Consider the following 16,971-nt stretch of genomic DNA (forward strand, 5'->3'; position numbering starts at 1 on the left):
GCAGCTGAGCCCAGAAAAAAATGAGCCCCGGGAAGAGAGACTCGCCCTATGCCAGCCTGCAGCTGATATTGGAAGAAGCTGGGACCACGGAGCCTTAAAAGGGAAGAGGAAGGCTGAACCTTTGCAGATGGCAACAGAGTTTGGTAAGGAAGTAACCTTGATTTGGACTCTTTAGGGCCATGTAATGATAAGCTTGTACCCCAAATAAATACCCTCTATGAAAGCCAATGGATTTCTGGTACTTTGCATCAGCACCCCTTTGGTTAACTAATACATCATTCAACCATTTGTGACCCCAGCAAAAATGTGCCAGTCTCTGTTCTTAAGCTCAGTTTAGGTCAGTATTTATGTTTCTATAGAAGTGGTTTTTTGTTCATTATAAACAGGGAAAGATAGCCTTTTTGCATAAAACCACATATTGGTTTGTTACATGTCCTAGAAAGGAGAAAAGAATATTATCTACTAATCTTCCACATCAACTAGAGACAGAACAACAATAGGCCTTAGAATTTTATACCTACCGGAACTACAAGTTAAAATGAATCAAATAAACTACTTTAATATACAGTGACTGGTTGTTTTAAGACTTTAAGATTCAAATGACTGAAAGAGTTCACCAAACTTACATTCCTTGTTTTCAGAATACTTGACACATAGTTCTTCAAACCTATCCAAGCCATTATTAAATGACATGAAAGGTGTTTACTGCTTCAAAAGGCAGCCTACTGGAATATTGCTTTTTTTCCCTCTGAGCTACACAGTCCTTTAAATGGCACTTTCTATAAATGCTGGGTCTTTTCTAATAAGAAGCAATATGCTGTGATCTCAGAGAAACCTCGCATATTATGACAAATCTTTGTGCCTCTAGGCTGTTTATCTAATGCTGAATTTGGACTGTATGTTTCTCCATATATGTTCCCCTCTGTGTAGCTCATCTTTGTTCAAAAATATAAGGAAAATATATATTCTGCTTATTTATAAAAAAATTAAAAGGGACACATAGTCAGCCATTAGAAAGGTAAAGTAAGGGCTATTTTGAGTAAATTCAGCCCATGGGGTATTATTGAGCACCCATAAATGGAGATCGATCTGTTCTATTACCATATCCCAGAGCTCCTCCCCAGAAAATCTTCTTTCCAATTTTCTTCCCAAAGAACTCACTGAGCATAGATAAAAACATAAGAATAACAAGGTAATTTAGGGTGAATGAGTATTATTGAAATGGCATTTATAAGAACTCATATAATATTTACTCTCTAATAAGAAAAGTAAGGAAGTAAAGTACTTCCACCCTATCTGTCCTTAGGAAATCTCTAGTTTCTTAACCTCTACTTATTTATTCAGTCCATTAGTCAAGTTTGGTTTCTTCCTAATCTAGGCATGAACACCTTGGTCTTTTACTTTAAGTACCTTCACAGTAGACCCCTCCATTATTCATCATTATTTTCCTCCTCTTCTCCATTCTCCACAGCTACTGTTCTAAATCATAACCTTAATTTCCAAGTCCACAGTCACATGGAAGCTCACTCTCTCTTAGAAACTGAGTGTATCTTTACCAAGATGCTAATCAAATTTAGTCTTTCTACTTTCTTCTGCTTCATTCATAACCTCTTATATGTTCCCATTTTCATCTGTCTCAGGTTTATTTGTTGATTCATTGTTCAATGTGCTCTTTTTAGTCTGCTCACATCAATTATACCCCAACTTCATCTATTTTCCATGTCTTCATCACATCTCTTCTGAAAAAAAAAAATGATAAATTTCACATATGTACAATTGAATTACCTTTTCCAATGTAGAATACATTCATTTCCTCCAATTCTCTTCACCACACACTCAATACCTAGATGGATATCCAGAGTTCTCTCAAACTGCAGAGACTGTTTTACCACTTCTGTCTTTCTAACTCATTTTTCTTAGTTGTTGCCTCTGAAATAAAAGCATATTCTTTCTCTGAGATAAGTCCAAATGTCATCTTGGAAAAATCATTTGGGGGCAACCTTCCCATTCCATCCCCAGAAGAATAAATCACTTCATCTGTAATTCTCTAGTGTGCTGTTAATAATGTTGCATTCATGTTTATGTTTACCTGAATATATACCTCTTTCTTTTACTAAATTTTGAAATCTTTCTGATCATGGACATTGTCTATGATCCTTTCTACCTTGATCATCTCTAGCATAAAACTTGGTTCATTATAGTGCTCCACATAAGTTTGTTGCAATTAACTTGTTCCAGCCCTTAAGAAGCTTATTGTCTAATATGTTTATGGTAAATTCCATAAAATATATACTGTAGGAGTTCAGAGCAAGATCATCCTAGAGTAGATAACATAGCTGAAATGAAAAGAAGAATTTCCAACTGACAGAACTGGAATCATCTCATGTCTTGCTGAAAGAGCAGATTGAACAAAAGATCAAGCCTGGAAAAACATAATGCTTACTAAGGGAACACTGAATAATCTAATCTAGATGGACTTTACTAATAGAGAAAAAGTTAAGGTTTCAAAAATAAGCTAAGGAGCAAAGAACATTGCATCAACCAGAAATGGACTTGGATGCAGGTGAGGGAAAACTGGAAAAAGAAAGAAAGAAATGTATTTATCTCACGTGATTGAAATTCAAAGAAAAGCAATCCACAGCTCAAGTAGTCTTTCTCAGTTTTTGCTCCAACACCTTCAACGCATGCCTTCCACCTCCTGATCCAAGACAGCCGTTTGAGATCCAGCCACTCTATATTTCAATGAGCAGTAAGGAGCAAGGAATAAAGATAGTACACCTTTTCCCTCTGAAGACATGTCTGGAAGCTATAAATAACATTACTGCTTATATTCCACGGGTCAAAACATAACGCCAAGGCCAGACTAGCTAGGAACGAGGCCAAACATGCTTCATATTTCTTGTAGGTAGCTATGTTCCCTCTCTCCTCACTATAGAACTTTCCTTGCTCAAGGTTTTAAAGGATAAGTTGAGGCACTTGAATTTTTAACATGCGAAAACAATACAGGAGAACCCAGATAATAATAGTATTTTCATGAATTGACACCTTTAGGAACTGAATCAACATCTGTTAGTTTATGTGAATGTTTCAGAGAGAAATTAAGCAGTTTCTAGCCTTGTAATTGTTCATCACAGCTATTTTTCCTTTAATAAGCTAAACGCGCCTATTATAAAAACTCAAATAAAAGGAACAAAGGAAATCTGTCTAGTTATTTCTTATCTCTGAGATTATGTGAACAATATAATTTTTTCCCCTGAGTTCCATGTGAATGGTCATTTCAGCAAGTGACACTGAAATGCAGACATTTAAACACAGGGAAACGCTGATGCTCTATTTCTGTTTGCTGATTGATTTGGTTTTGTTGAATGTAAATAAGCAAAAGCATTTATTTCAAAATAGCTGCCAGGGATCATCCCTCATTAATCTCTGCAAGGCTTTACTTACCTACATCATAAACCCAGCAGTAGGAGGTCCAGACAGCTCACAAACTTCCCAAGGTAGCCTCCATTTCTCCCCATGTTCTGATCCTGAATTAGAAATGCTTTTTGACATGATACTATAAATGATATTTTTTGTCCTAAGTGTGAGAACAAGACAGTGCTTTAAGTATCATATCTTTATACACTTTATATAATAGAAGATACCATATAATTACAGCAAAACAATAATAGTATTAAATTACTACATAAATAAAATCATATTTTAATAGATATATTATCTTCATAAACAATTCTAATCACAGGTAAATGCAGGCATATCATCATCAAAGATCAAATAAAAACTCTATTGACAATATGAGAATATATATTTTAATAGTGCTAGTTATATACCTTCAGACACATGTCCCCTAACATTCTAAACTACCTATGAAGAATCAGCAAAAATGAATAAATAAACAAAAAATAAATAAATAAAAGAAAACATGCACTACCAGGGCTGAGGTGGCAAAAAAGAATTTTCAAAATTTGGAAGAAAATTTACTAACTCTAAGGAGCAAAACTGAGAAAAATAAGTCTAGCTCATACTTATAAAATTAAATAACCTCAACAGCATAAAAAAAGTTGTAAGGCCAACTTTCTTTTCCATGTCAAATATCCCCTTAATACACTCTTGGTAGTTGTATATACATAGAAAACTATTCAACTATTCCTCCCTCTGTGAGGAAGGAATTTTCTAAAGTCACCAAAAAATCGTTCACTGTTCCCTTGGCTTAAGTTTTCTTTATCCATTAATTAAAATTTCAAGGATGGGACAAGAAGAAAGTATAGTCAATGTGGACATATTCATTCTCATATGCATCATCCCTAAAATTAAAGCACTTAGGTGAAGGCAAGAAACAGGAAGATTCTTAGATGTGAATTTGGGGATTTAGGCTTTTTCAAGGACCCAAGTATAGAGTATCAGAGAAAAAAATCATTTTATAAGAAGGTATCAAAATATGAGAACACTTCTTGAGAAGGGCTTATTGAGTGCCAGAAACTGGGCAAGAAACCACATTCTCTCTGACTCTAGATGATTAAAAGGAATTCCAGCAACTCCCAAATTAGTGAACAAAATCAAGGAAGGGACCACGAACTCTGCCCACCATCCCTCCCTCCCTTCCTTCTTTGTTGACTACCAACAAAACCAAACAATGACAAGAACAAAAGCAGGAAGAAGGAATGAAGTATGTACACCAAACAAAACATATCTATATGCCACATACATAAAGCAGACTGTCCATTTCTGAACTCTGTTCAACAGAATGAATATAATGAAAAGGTGCAATAATAAACAGCAGTTAGTCAAAGGAGAAAACAGACAGGGACAAAAATAATACAATAAATTTTATTAAGTGAGTTGAAGAAACTTAAAATTCAGCAATCAAGTTGCAATTCACCCCAGAAGCATTAAAAGTCAGAACTTACATTTATGAAACTTAAGTCAGAGATGTCAATGACAATGTGAGAAACTCCCAGATACCTAAAAATGGAGGAAAATGAATAAGAAGAAAAGAAAATAGGACCAGCACACACACAACCAGCCCAAGAATTACCAAGTGCCAAAACAGTGTGTAGCAAAATAAGTAAGGGGAAAAAAAAGAAAGTTTCCCTGAACTAAAAATACCTGAGATTATAGATTGGCAGTACTTACTTTATCCTTCAGATAAAAATAATTGGCAATTAAATCAAACTTAAGTGTTTATTTGATACAATTTTTTAAGTAAAAAAAATCAAGGGACAACTGGAAAGAGGAAGTCCATTAGAGATGAAGGATAGAACTCACAACTTGCATTTTTGAAATATTTTTGAAAGTTATTGATGTGCAAGGTCAAAGAATAGAAGAGATGATAAATAGCAATAGAATTTTCCAAACTAGATGCAGGGAAAAAAAGGAAACTAAATTATTATTCCTGAGAAACCTAATCCTAAAATGTCAATGGTGAAAGCTCTTATACTGATGAAAATAGATATTTATGGAAGCAGGGATGATGGATCTGAAACACAAGATTTATTTGAAAATATGTTTTAAAATATCTTGAATTCACAGATTTCCTCAAACATTGTATGCTGTTTTATGATTGTCTTTCTATGTCAGAATGATGGAGAAAAATGATTTTCTGAAGAGAGTATCTCTGCACTGGCAAATACACAGCAACATAGAAGATAATGGCACCATACAGAAAACAAGGAACTTAAGTCAAAGTATGCACTCTGAATTTTAAGAAATACAGCATGCATCTTCCTTTTGACTTCCAAAATGCATTCAGCCAGATTTTTATCCTCCAATATAGGAGACTGAAATATTTCCTGAGAAGAAATCTGATCAAACCAAGAGGTAAGATAACAACCATGAGGATTTTTCAATCAACCAGCTTTGCCAGGTCACCCTACACCAAAGGTAAGCATTGGTAAACTCCATCTATATTTACTGTTTCACATTGAATAAAAGCACAAAACACAGACAGCCACAAAATGTTTTGAAATAAAAAGAAGAGACCATGCAAACATAAAGGGAAAAATATAATTAGAGAAAACATTATAGAGCAAAATGACCCCACAAATAAAAAAATGAAATCAATATTCTGAGAGATAATAAGGGATAATGTATCATTTTATGAAAGGATGCTATTGTAAATAAGCATCAATAAAAATTGATGATATGTCTTGGAAACCAGAAAAAGGAGAGCACAAATTAAAAACTTAGAATTGGGCACAAAGTTGAAGACGTTTTATAGAATGAAGAGCAAAAAGGGACAAAGACAGGAAATAAGAAAATAAAACAAAAAATCAAAAAAAAATTTGCAGATCTTTTCAGGAGATCTAAGATAAAAGAAATAAATTCACTAAAAAGAAAAAAATTAAAAGGAGGAGCAAGCCTGTGTGCTTGAAATTTCAACATGGCCTAGAGCTGCAGGGTGCCTAAGAATTACCCCTGAGAGTCTCCAGGTTGCTCAAATGTGGCCACTCTCTAAGCCAAATTCAGCATATAAATGCATTTCCTTTCCCCCAGCATAGGACATGACTCCCTGGTATGAGCCTCCTTGGTGCACCGAGGGATTACTACCAAGCTCTGGCTGATGATGCAACTAGAAAAAGATCTTGAATAAAAGGTGGAAATGGTAAAGACAAATGAGTTTATATGACTGAGAGACTTCAAAACGAGTCAGGAGGTTATCAGAGGGGTCATGATTTGCATGTCTCAGCAGAATCTCAGACAGCCAAAGAAGATACAAACCCCAGGTAGTAGTGTTCCTGATGACTATGGAGATACCCATGGCCTACAGTCATGGCAGATGGCTCTGGAGTTCAGTGCCTTGCCAGTAGGCCCTACATTGGAATTTGTACTTCTAAGTGTGATGAGTTCGACTCAGATGTGACTTCTCTACACATGCCTCTTCTGTTACTTTTACTGAAACTGTGGTTGGCTCTGGGGTTGGTATATGCCCAGGAGACTTGAATCTCTGGACTGTCCATGTGCCAGCTGGGCCCTGAGCCTCAGCAGTGTTGCAACACCTACTTTCCAGTTTGTTGGACTTACCCAAGTTAGTTAACAAGGAGGTGAGGATGTTCGACCACCACACCAAGGAACTGAGAGAGTCTACAACTGCAAGCAGGAGAATCCCATCCATTAGCCATGTGGGATCTAAGCCCTCTCTCAATTTAGAGGTGGAGTGGGCATCACTCTCCCAGGGTCATCAGGATGGAGGAATAAAATTTGGGTTAGAGTGGACTTATTGGTATTCTATTATAGAATTATTGTGACTCTAGAAGTGGAAGAAATTACATCATTGATGTGGAAACAGTAGCCACAGAAGTTGCTGAAGGCAGGGAGAGGGAAAAAGAGGTGAGATATGGGGGCATTTTTGGGACTTGGAGTTGTCCTGAATGATATTGCAAGGACAGATGCAGGACATTATATATACTGTCATAACCTACTGAATGGGCTGGGAGAGAGTGTAAACTACAGCATAAACTATAATCCACACTGTGTAGCAGTGCTCCAAAATGTATTCATCAAATGAATGTACCACACTAATGAAAGAATTGATGTGGGAAAAGGGGGAGGGGGGCGGTGTGAAGATATATGAGAACCTCTTATATTTGTAATGTAACATTTTGTGTGATTTATGTATCTTTAAAAATATATAATAATAATAATAATAATAAAAGTAAAAGGAGGGCCAGAAACCATCAAAGAAGAATTTTTTAAAAGTACCAGAACAGAAGAACATGAGTTACAGACAAAAAGGATTCACTAAATGAATGTCCAACACCATGAATAAAAAGAATCTCATGATAAGGACATCCATATGACATTTCAGAACTAAAGAGCAAAAATCAACTCCAGAAAGTTTCAAAGAAAAATAGAAAAATTTAGTCTTCATGCAAAAGATTAAAAGAATGATGCCATCAGTCTTCTCAACAGCAACTGGTATTTTTTGTTTTTTTTTTTAGCTTAGTAGAATAATTGTTTTTTAACCTAGAGGATTGACCTAAAATTTGTCAATTGACAGAATAAAGAAAATATGAGCAATGAAAGATCTTAAAAATAGTGCTTCAGTGGCAGTTTGAAGTTTTTGTGTACCTGAAAAAATCCTGTTCTTACAGTTAATCCATTCTTACAGTTAATCCATTCTTGTATATGTAAACCTATTGTAGGTGGATGTTTTGATTAAATTACCTCAGTTAACTGCCTTTGATTATATTGCATTATCCAGGGTGAGTGGGCCTTAATCCTTTTACTGGAGTACTTTATAAACAGAGTAATGCCACAGAAAGAAGGCTGCAGAGACAGAGAGGAACCCAGATGTTGAAAGGAAGCCACTTTAGACAGACCCTGAGAGCAAGGAGGTCCAGATGAGAGGGGAGAGATGACCCAACACCACCATTGCACCATGCCATGTGCACACAGCTGCAGCTCAGGGAACAGAATCACCAGCTGATGACTGGCATACTTCCATGGTCTCAGAACTCTAAGCTTTTTAAGCTAATAAATTCTCATTGTAAAGCCAACCTATTTCTGGTATATTGCTCCCAGCAGTTTTCAGCAAACTAAAACAAACTCCAATACCCTTTTTACTTAAGAAACCATTGGAAGACTTTCTCTACAAAAATCAAGTGGGAAACGAAGAGAGAGAGAGGATACAGGAAGTAGAGTCTATATAAAAGAGAACTCTCCCATGACAACTGTATGACAGATCTTGAAACTAGCCCAGCCAGATTGGAGTATATCAGAATATTCCAGAAAAAATGTCTCTCAGTAGTGGAAATTTATAAAATCCCTGATATTAACACATTCAGCAAAAGTTTACACAACTGGAGGAGACATTAGGGGCAAATTAGTGATTAGTACATAAAAAGTAAATAATCAGGAGCAGAAGTGGCTCAAGCAATTGCACACCAATCTCCCACATGTGAGGTCCACTCAGTGCCTCCTAAAGAGAAGATGAGCAGACAAAAAGAGCACCCAGCGAATGGACACAGAGAGCAGATAGCGAGCACAAACAATGTGTGGAGGGGGTGGGGATTAATAAATAAAATAAATCTTGAAAATAAAAAGTAAATAGGCAAAAAAGAGAGTGTTTAATCCAGGAAGATCAAAAGATTTTGCAATAAAAGAAAATTAATTATAGTACTTTACATTGCTCAGCTCTAAATGGAGTTTATAAAATCACTTTAAAAATGAATATACTAGAATTAGAATATTGTAATATTGGGAAGGTAGGGAAATGGAAATTTTATGTGTTTTGTTTAGAATGAGGGATGAAAAAAAACTCCATCAACTTTTTCCACAGTTAATAGATAATCTCTAAACCCAAAGTATCAAGAAGTAGCAAAAACAGCAAAATATTTAGAGATATGAATGGCTTATATCAAAAGAAAAAGTTAAGATATTTGAAATGGGGCTTGTGGATGTGGAGGCATTCTATCATAATAAAATAGGATATATCTATGAAATGGAGAAAAATTAAACTCTGAAGTTTCACTGAAACAATCTGCCAGAAGACAGTATAATTATCCTCAAGGAAATGTTTAGTAAAAAATGATGTGATCCACAGATTTTATGCCTAGTCAAGAATTAGTTTTATATGAGTCAGGGCAGCTTTTATGGGCATGCTCATATAAGCAGGGGCTCATAAAATAAATCATATAATTTTCCCTTGCAAAAACCATATGAGTATTCCTTTCACCAACTGAGAGAAAAATCTAAAGGAGTACCTAAATAGTCCCCTTTCAGACTAAGAAGGAGTAATAGGGATTAGATTTATACTCCTACATCAAACAACCAAAAATTTTGGCAGACTATATGAAACAATGGTTTTCAAGATGCTGGATATCAGGTAACAAAGAAGAGTAATTGCTGGGAGACAGAAAATAAATGTGGCGCTTTCTTTACTTGCTCAAGCCATGAGATCATTTTCAGGCAGGGAGGGGGAAACTAGACCTAGCCCAGAGGACTTTCTGATTTGAGAAGGAACTGAAAACTTGGGAGATAACAAGTCAGATAGAAATCACAGGACAGTATTTGAGAGGAACAAGCACAAAAAAGAACTGGAGATCTGTATGGAATCCCCTTCAAGCACTCAACAGCCAACAAATGAGTGCATGCATGGGAAGACAATACAGGAATAGGGAGGAAGAACTGCCTGAATGATTAGGAGTAATCATGCCTGGTACTTATCAGGGCCAGGATCAGAGTCCATTTCCACCAGCCAGACTGGAACACCTTATAATTCATGGGTTATTTGGGTAGGGTACTCAGAAGAAGAGTCTTCCCTCGGAAGTGAGAAGTGATTTTTGACTCTGCTTAAAATATCTTAAAGCAACACCCAAAATGATCAAATTATCCCCATGTAACTAAACTGTATCCCAGAATAAAGATTAAGTATATTTATAAGAAAACACAAATACCTGACATTCTAATGGTAAAAATCACAATAACTTGCAACCAATCAATAATTACCAGCCATTCAAAATGGCAGGAAAATACAATCCATGCTGAGGAGAAAAACCAATTAAAGCATAATCAACATTCTCATGATGATTGAGGAGGTTGTTGTTATGGGGGAGCAGTGGGGCATATATGGGGACCTCATATTTTTTTAATGTAACATTAAAAAATAAATAAAGACAAAAAAATCAACATTGATACAAATGTTAGAATTAGTGGATGAGGACATTAAAACAGTTAATAAAGCAACATTCTAAAAAATGTTAAGTAACAATATGAAAGATAGAAAAATACCCAAATCAAACATTTAGAGATGAACAATATTTGTCTGAGATTAAAAAGAAAATACAGTGGGTAGGATTAATAAGTTTGACAATAAGGAAGAAAAGAACAGTGAACTTCTTGGAAGTTCATAGCAAGTATCAGAATTATCTGAAAATGATATCACAATAGAAACAAACTATCTAAAATGAAACTCAGAAACAACTTCAAGTGGCAACTGGTAATTTATAAGCAATTGGAATCCCCAAAGAAAGGAAAATGTCAGGGAAGAAAAAATATTTCAATGAATAATGGCCAAAATATTTTCATATTTGATGAAATCTATAAAATCACAGATGAGAGATGCTCAATAAACCCCAAGCACAGAAAAATAAAAGAAGAAAAAAGAAAAAAAAAAAACAATATCAGGGCACATAATAAGCAAATTGCTGAAATCCACTGATAAAGAGAAAATCTTAAAAGCAGCCAGAGAAACCCACAGAACAAAGATAAAGATGACTGCAGATTTCTTCCTTAAAAAACAACGCAAGCAGTAACACAAAGCAAAACCTTAAAACTCTTGAAAGAAAGGGGAGGGGGGAAACTGTCAACACATAATCCTAGGCAAACAAAGTTAAAACAAATGCTTTTTCAGACATATAAAAGGTGAAAGAATTAGTCTCAGGCATATTAACACTGAAAATAATAACTGCATGGGTAAATATATAAGAATTTTACTTGGTATTTAAATATCTTTAAAGCATAACTGACTGTTTAGAAAAATAACAATATTATATGGATCCTATATTTAAACTTAAAATTATGACAAAAATAAGATAAAGCTGGGATAGGGTAAAAGGAAATATTCTACTGTAAGGTTCTTATACTATACCATATGAATGAATAAGAACTTCCAAAATGGAAAAAATAAAAAACACCTTAAATATAAATAGACAAGTAGAGTAAAAGTAATAGATTAGGAAAAGATATGCTTTGCTAACACTAATTGAAAGAAAGCCAGAAAGCTTTATTAATATCAGACAGCATAGATTTCAGAGCAAGAATAAAAAAGGTCATTTTATAATGATAAAGTGGCCAATTTTTAAATTGAATAACAATACTAAACATTTATACATTTAATGACAAAGTTTCAAAATACCGGAAGCAAAAAATAATAGAATGGTAAGGAGATATAGACATTCACAATTACAGGTAGAGATTTCAATACCTCTCTCATAAAAATTAATAGAGAAAGTAAATATAAAATCAGTAGGACTATAGAATACTCAAATAACACTACAACAAACTTGAACTAATTGGCAAATATAAAAAACCCCACCCAAGACAGCCAAATACATGCCTTTTCAGTGCACACAAAACATACATCAGAATAGACCATATTCTCAGAGTGCGGAACAAGTCTCTGCTTAAAAGGACTCAGTAAAAAACCTCTGGGAATCCCTAATTAAGTAATACATGTTTACATGCCCCATGGGTCAGCAAAGAAATCTAAAGGCAATATATGTAGAATTGAATAAAATTAACTCATGACCTATATACATTGTGTGATGCCACTAAATCAGTAGTTAAGGGAAATTTTGTAGGACTAAACGTTCATATTTGAAAAGAAGAAAGTTGTTGGCAAGTCATCTTTCTCATCTTCCATTTTTAAGATACCAGAAAAAGAAAAGCAAAGTAAACCAAATAATTTTAATAATGATATTCTGCATGTTTAAAACTTATATGAAGTCATTATTTTTCTTTCATTTATTGTTTAAACCAAATAAATAATTCAGTGGTAGAAATTATCTATACCTAGGATTACTCCCATAGGGATATTGTGATAATTATGCTTTAAATTAGTTAATATAGAATCATCATTTTACATTAAAATGTATAGAATCAAAGACTAAAGAAATAATATAAATGCTTTCTCTGATATCTGCAATTTATATGACTACTATTTTTTGCATCATTTTATTTTCCAAATTTTCTCCAATGAATATCTGGTTTTGTAATAAGAAATCTAAATTTGAATAGGGATATATAATTTTGTATATTTCATACAATCACTACTATGTAACATTTCTTGGAAAACTGACAAAACATTAACTAATATCAATTGCCTATATGTGTTTAGAATATGGGAGATATTAACTTTTCTCTGAATATTCCAACTTTTCTGTAATGAGTTATATAAATGTATAAAATGAAAATTAAATTTGTCTTTAAGCTCTAAAATATATATATTAAAATCAAGTAGGAGAGAAGAAAATATTTCCAAAACTAATTTATGTGGTTTTAGTTTGTATTTCCAAACAGCTAATTATGTTGAACACCTATTTATATAGATGGTTGTCATCACTATATCCTGTTTAGGGAAATGCATCTTCACATACTTTGCATTTTTTTCCCTAATCAGATTTTTTTTTTTTTTGGTTTACACTTTCTATTCTAAAATACTTTCAGACTTATAGAACAAGTACAAAAATAATACAAACACCACACAAAGGATTCAGTATACCCTAAAGTCCCCAAATACCTAAATCTACCAAGTTTAGGATTGCCACATGTTCCATATTATAATATCTATCTATCCATGTAGAAATATATCTATGCATCTGTATTAGTCAGCCAAAGGGATGCTGATGCAAAATACCAGAAATTGGTTGGTTTTTATAAAGGGTGTTTATTTGGGGTAGGAGCTTACAGATACCAGGCCATAAAGCATAAGTTACTTCCCTCACCAAAGTCTATTTTCATGCATTGGAGCAAGATGGATGCCAATGTCTGTGATGGTTCAGGCTTCCTGGGTTCCACTGAGCTCAGCTCCTCTGTTTTCTCCACAAGGTCAGCTGTAGACTATCAGGGGAATGGCTGTGTCTCTTTCCCCAGGGCTCTACCTTAAGACTTCAGCATCAAACTTCATCATCAAAACCCTCCAACTCTGTCCTTTGCCATGCCTTTTATCTGTGAGTCCCCACCCACCAAGGGGCAGGGACTCAATGCCCTAATGATGTGGCCCAATCAAAGTCCTATTCATAACTCAATCACACCCAGTAATAGGCCAGATTACAAACATAATCCAATATCCATTTTTGGAATTCATAACCATATCAAACTGCTACACTCCACCCTCTGAATTCTAAAAAGACAATACAATATTTGAAAAACCTTAAATCAGTAACAATGCAAGTACTAAATCATATCACAATCAATTTAAAGAAATAGCTTGTCTTGGGGCAAAGTCCTGTTTGCTATAGACCTCTGAAATTTACAAATGTGTTTCCGATACACAAATGGACAGACAAAGGATAAACATTTTCATTACAATAAGGAGAAACTGGAAGGGAAACATGAGTTATGGGCCTTTTACACTTTTAAACCTGCAGGGCATCCTCCATTTGATTTTAGTCTGAGAGTCATTTTTAAGATAATGGTTTTTTTCCTTTGGGGCTTTATGGGAACCCACCCTTTCCATCAGCTTGCCCAATGGCCATTTTCTTGGTTGCACCCTCATCAAGCATATGGGTGTCAACCAAGCTCCAGACTTCTCCCTCCAAGAGTGTTGGGGTGATTGCCACACTTTACCCAATCTTTGGGTTAGAGTCTTAACCCCCCTAGTACAGTGATGTGAAGACAACATTCCCCCTAAACTTTGGCATACAGGCTCAACCCCCTCAGAGCAATGAGTTGACCACCTGGCCTTCTCTAACTTTTGGCACAGAACTTCAATTCTCTCAAAGCAACAAGTTGACCATCTGGCCTTTCCTAATCTATAGGGGACAGGATCACCCTCTCGGACTTCTGTGGTGCTGATCTTAACTGCCATAATCCTGAGGGAATGTGTTCCACACTCTCTGTATCCTGGGATAGCAAAACTTTCTCAGAATATCGGGTGGGAACATTCACCCTCTTCAACTGCTGGTGCAAACTCACTCTCTCTGAATACATGGGTGGGGTTCCTCAATTGGCCCAAGGTGATGTATTAATTCCAGATCTTAGCTTCCATTGTTTTCCTCTTAAAGCTGTTTCTCCTTCAATCTCTCTTCTCCATGCACCTTTTAGTCCCAGCTGACAGTGGTTTTGTTCATACATGTCTCTCAAAAAGTCTGTTGGTTTAGCATGCAAGAAGTAGGGGTCCAAGCTATCAGACAGTAAGACTTTCCACAAGTCTTTCTGAGATAACTGCATCTTCAGTACTGATTTACAAGTTCCAAGTTTAGTAAGTCCTTCAATGGGGCACTTACATCTGGGTGCTTGATTTCCAGAGACTTGGAATTTCCAGAATTAGTTTCAGTTTTCTTTGTGCCTGACAGTTCAGTCCTCAGTGTATCTTTCTCATCTAGCATTTTGCTATAAGCTGCAAGCAGAAGTCAAGCTGCATTCTCTGGGTTTACTTTGGAAATTTCTTCAGCTAAATGCTCAGGCTCACCATTTTCAAATTCTGCCTCCCATAAAACATCAAGAGTTAATCTTGCTAAGTTATCTGCAACTTTAAAACACAGATTGCCTTTCCTCCAGTTTCCAATAATAGCTTCCTTATTTACTTCTAAGGCATCATAAAAAGTCTCTTTATCATCCATATTGCTATCAACAGTCTCTTCAAAAAGCACTGTAGGGGAGCAGATGTAGCTCAGTGGTTGAGAACCTGCTTTGCACGTATGAGGTCCCGGGATCAATCCCCAGTAAATCCTAAAAAAAAAGCACTGTAGGTCTTATCTTCCAAGAATCTCACAATTCCTCCAAAAAATATCCCTTACCCATTTATAATATTCCATCATTTCAGTAATTGCAAAAGCACTACCCCACTCTTGGTACCAAATTCTATACCCATCAGCCAAAGGGGTATTGATGCAAAATACCAGAAATTGGTTGGTTCTCATAAAATGTATTTATTTGGGGGAGGAGCTTATAGATACCAGGCCACAAAGCATAAGTTACTTCCCTCACCAAAGTCTATTTTCATGCATTGGAGCAAGATGGCTGCTGATGTCTGTGAGTGTTCAGGCTTCCTGGGTTCCTCTGGGCTCAGCTGTAGACTATCAGGTGAACTGTTCTTTCTCTTTTCCTAAGGCTCCAGCTTCAGCATTAAATTCCAACATCAAAACTCCAACATTAAAACCCTTGCATCAAAAGCTCCAACTCTGTCCTTTGCCATGTCTTTTATCTGCCATGACCCACCAAGGGGTGAGGACTCAATGCCCTAATGATGTGGTCCAATCAAAGCCCTAATCATAACTCAATCACACCCAGTAACAGACCAGATTACAAACATAATCCAATATCTATTTTTGGAATTCATAACCGTATCAAACCTCTCCAGCATCTACCTATCTGTCTGTCTGTTTATAAAGCCATATGCTGAACAATTGACTGTAGGATACATATATCATGCTCCTTTAATTTTGGAAAGAAAGTTGTGCCAGATACAGAATTATTTTTTGACTTTTTTTTTTTTTTGCTTTCAGAAATTTAAATGTTATTCCACCACCATTTTGCTTCCATAGTTTCTGATGAGAAACTGGCATTCTTTCTTACTGCAGCTCATTTTGCTTCTCTCTTTCAATATTCAGAAGTCTCTCTTTATCTTTGGCATTCTACAGTTTGATTATAATGTGTTGTGGTATATTCTGTTTTGGTTTATCTTGTTTGGAGTTTGATGAGTGCCTTGAATATGTATATTCATGTCTTTCATTAAACTTGGGAAGGATTCAGCTATTATTTCTTTATATTTTGTCTGTGTGTGCTATTGTAATTAAGTTGGTATCAAAACAAATGTGATTGTATTATATTTAGGATGTTAATTCTAAGCCTCTGGTAACCACAAAGAAAATAAAAGAAAATATAACCAATAAGAAATGGGAAAAGGGTTAAAATGGTGCAATAACAAACAAAAGAAAAACAAACAGAAATAAATATGAAAGTAGGCATTAATGGGAGATTTGAAGACCAAAATGGCATAAGACTTACAAAAACCAAATAGCAAAATCACAGAAGGAAGTCTTTTTATTTTAACAAATCAATTTTATTCATACTTATTGTATTAGTCTGCCAAAGGGGTGCTGATGCAAAGTATCAGAAGTCTGTTGGTTTTTATAAAGGGTGTTATTTGGGGTAAAGAGTTTACAGTTACAAGGCCCTAGAGAGTGTAATTCAAGTTTCCTTTCTCACCAAAGTCAGTTGCCATGTGTTGAAGCAAGATGGTCACTGATCTCTGCCTGGTTGCTGCTTTTCAGGCTTTCTCAGCTACTCAACTGCTCTGGTTTCATCAAA

The sequence above is a fragment of the Dasypus novemcinctus genome, chromosome 3, assembly GCF_030445035.2.
Source record: "Dasypus novemcinctus isolate mDasNov1 chromosome 3, mDasNov1.1.hap2, whole genome shotgun sequence".
Lineage (NCBI taxonomy): Eukaryota > Metazoa > Chordata > Mammalia > Cingulata > Dasypodidae > Dasypus > Dasypus novemcinctus.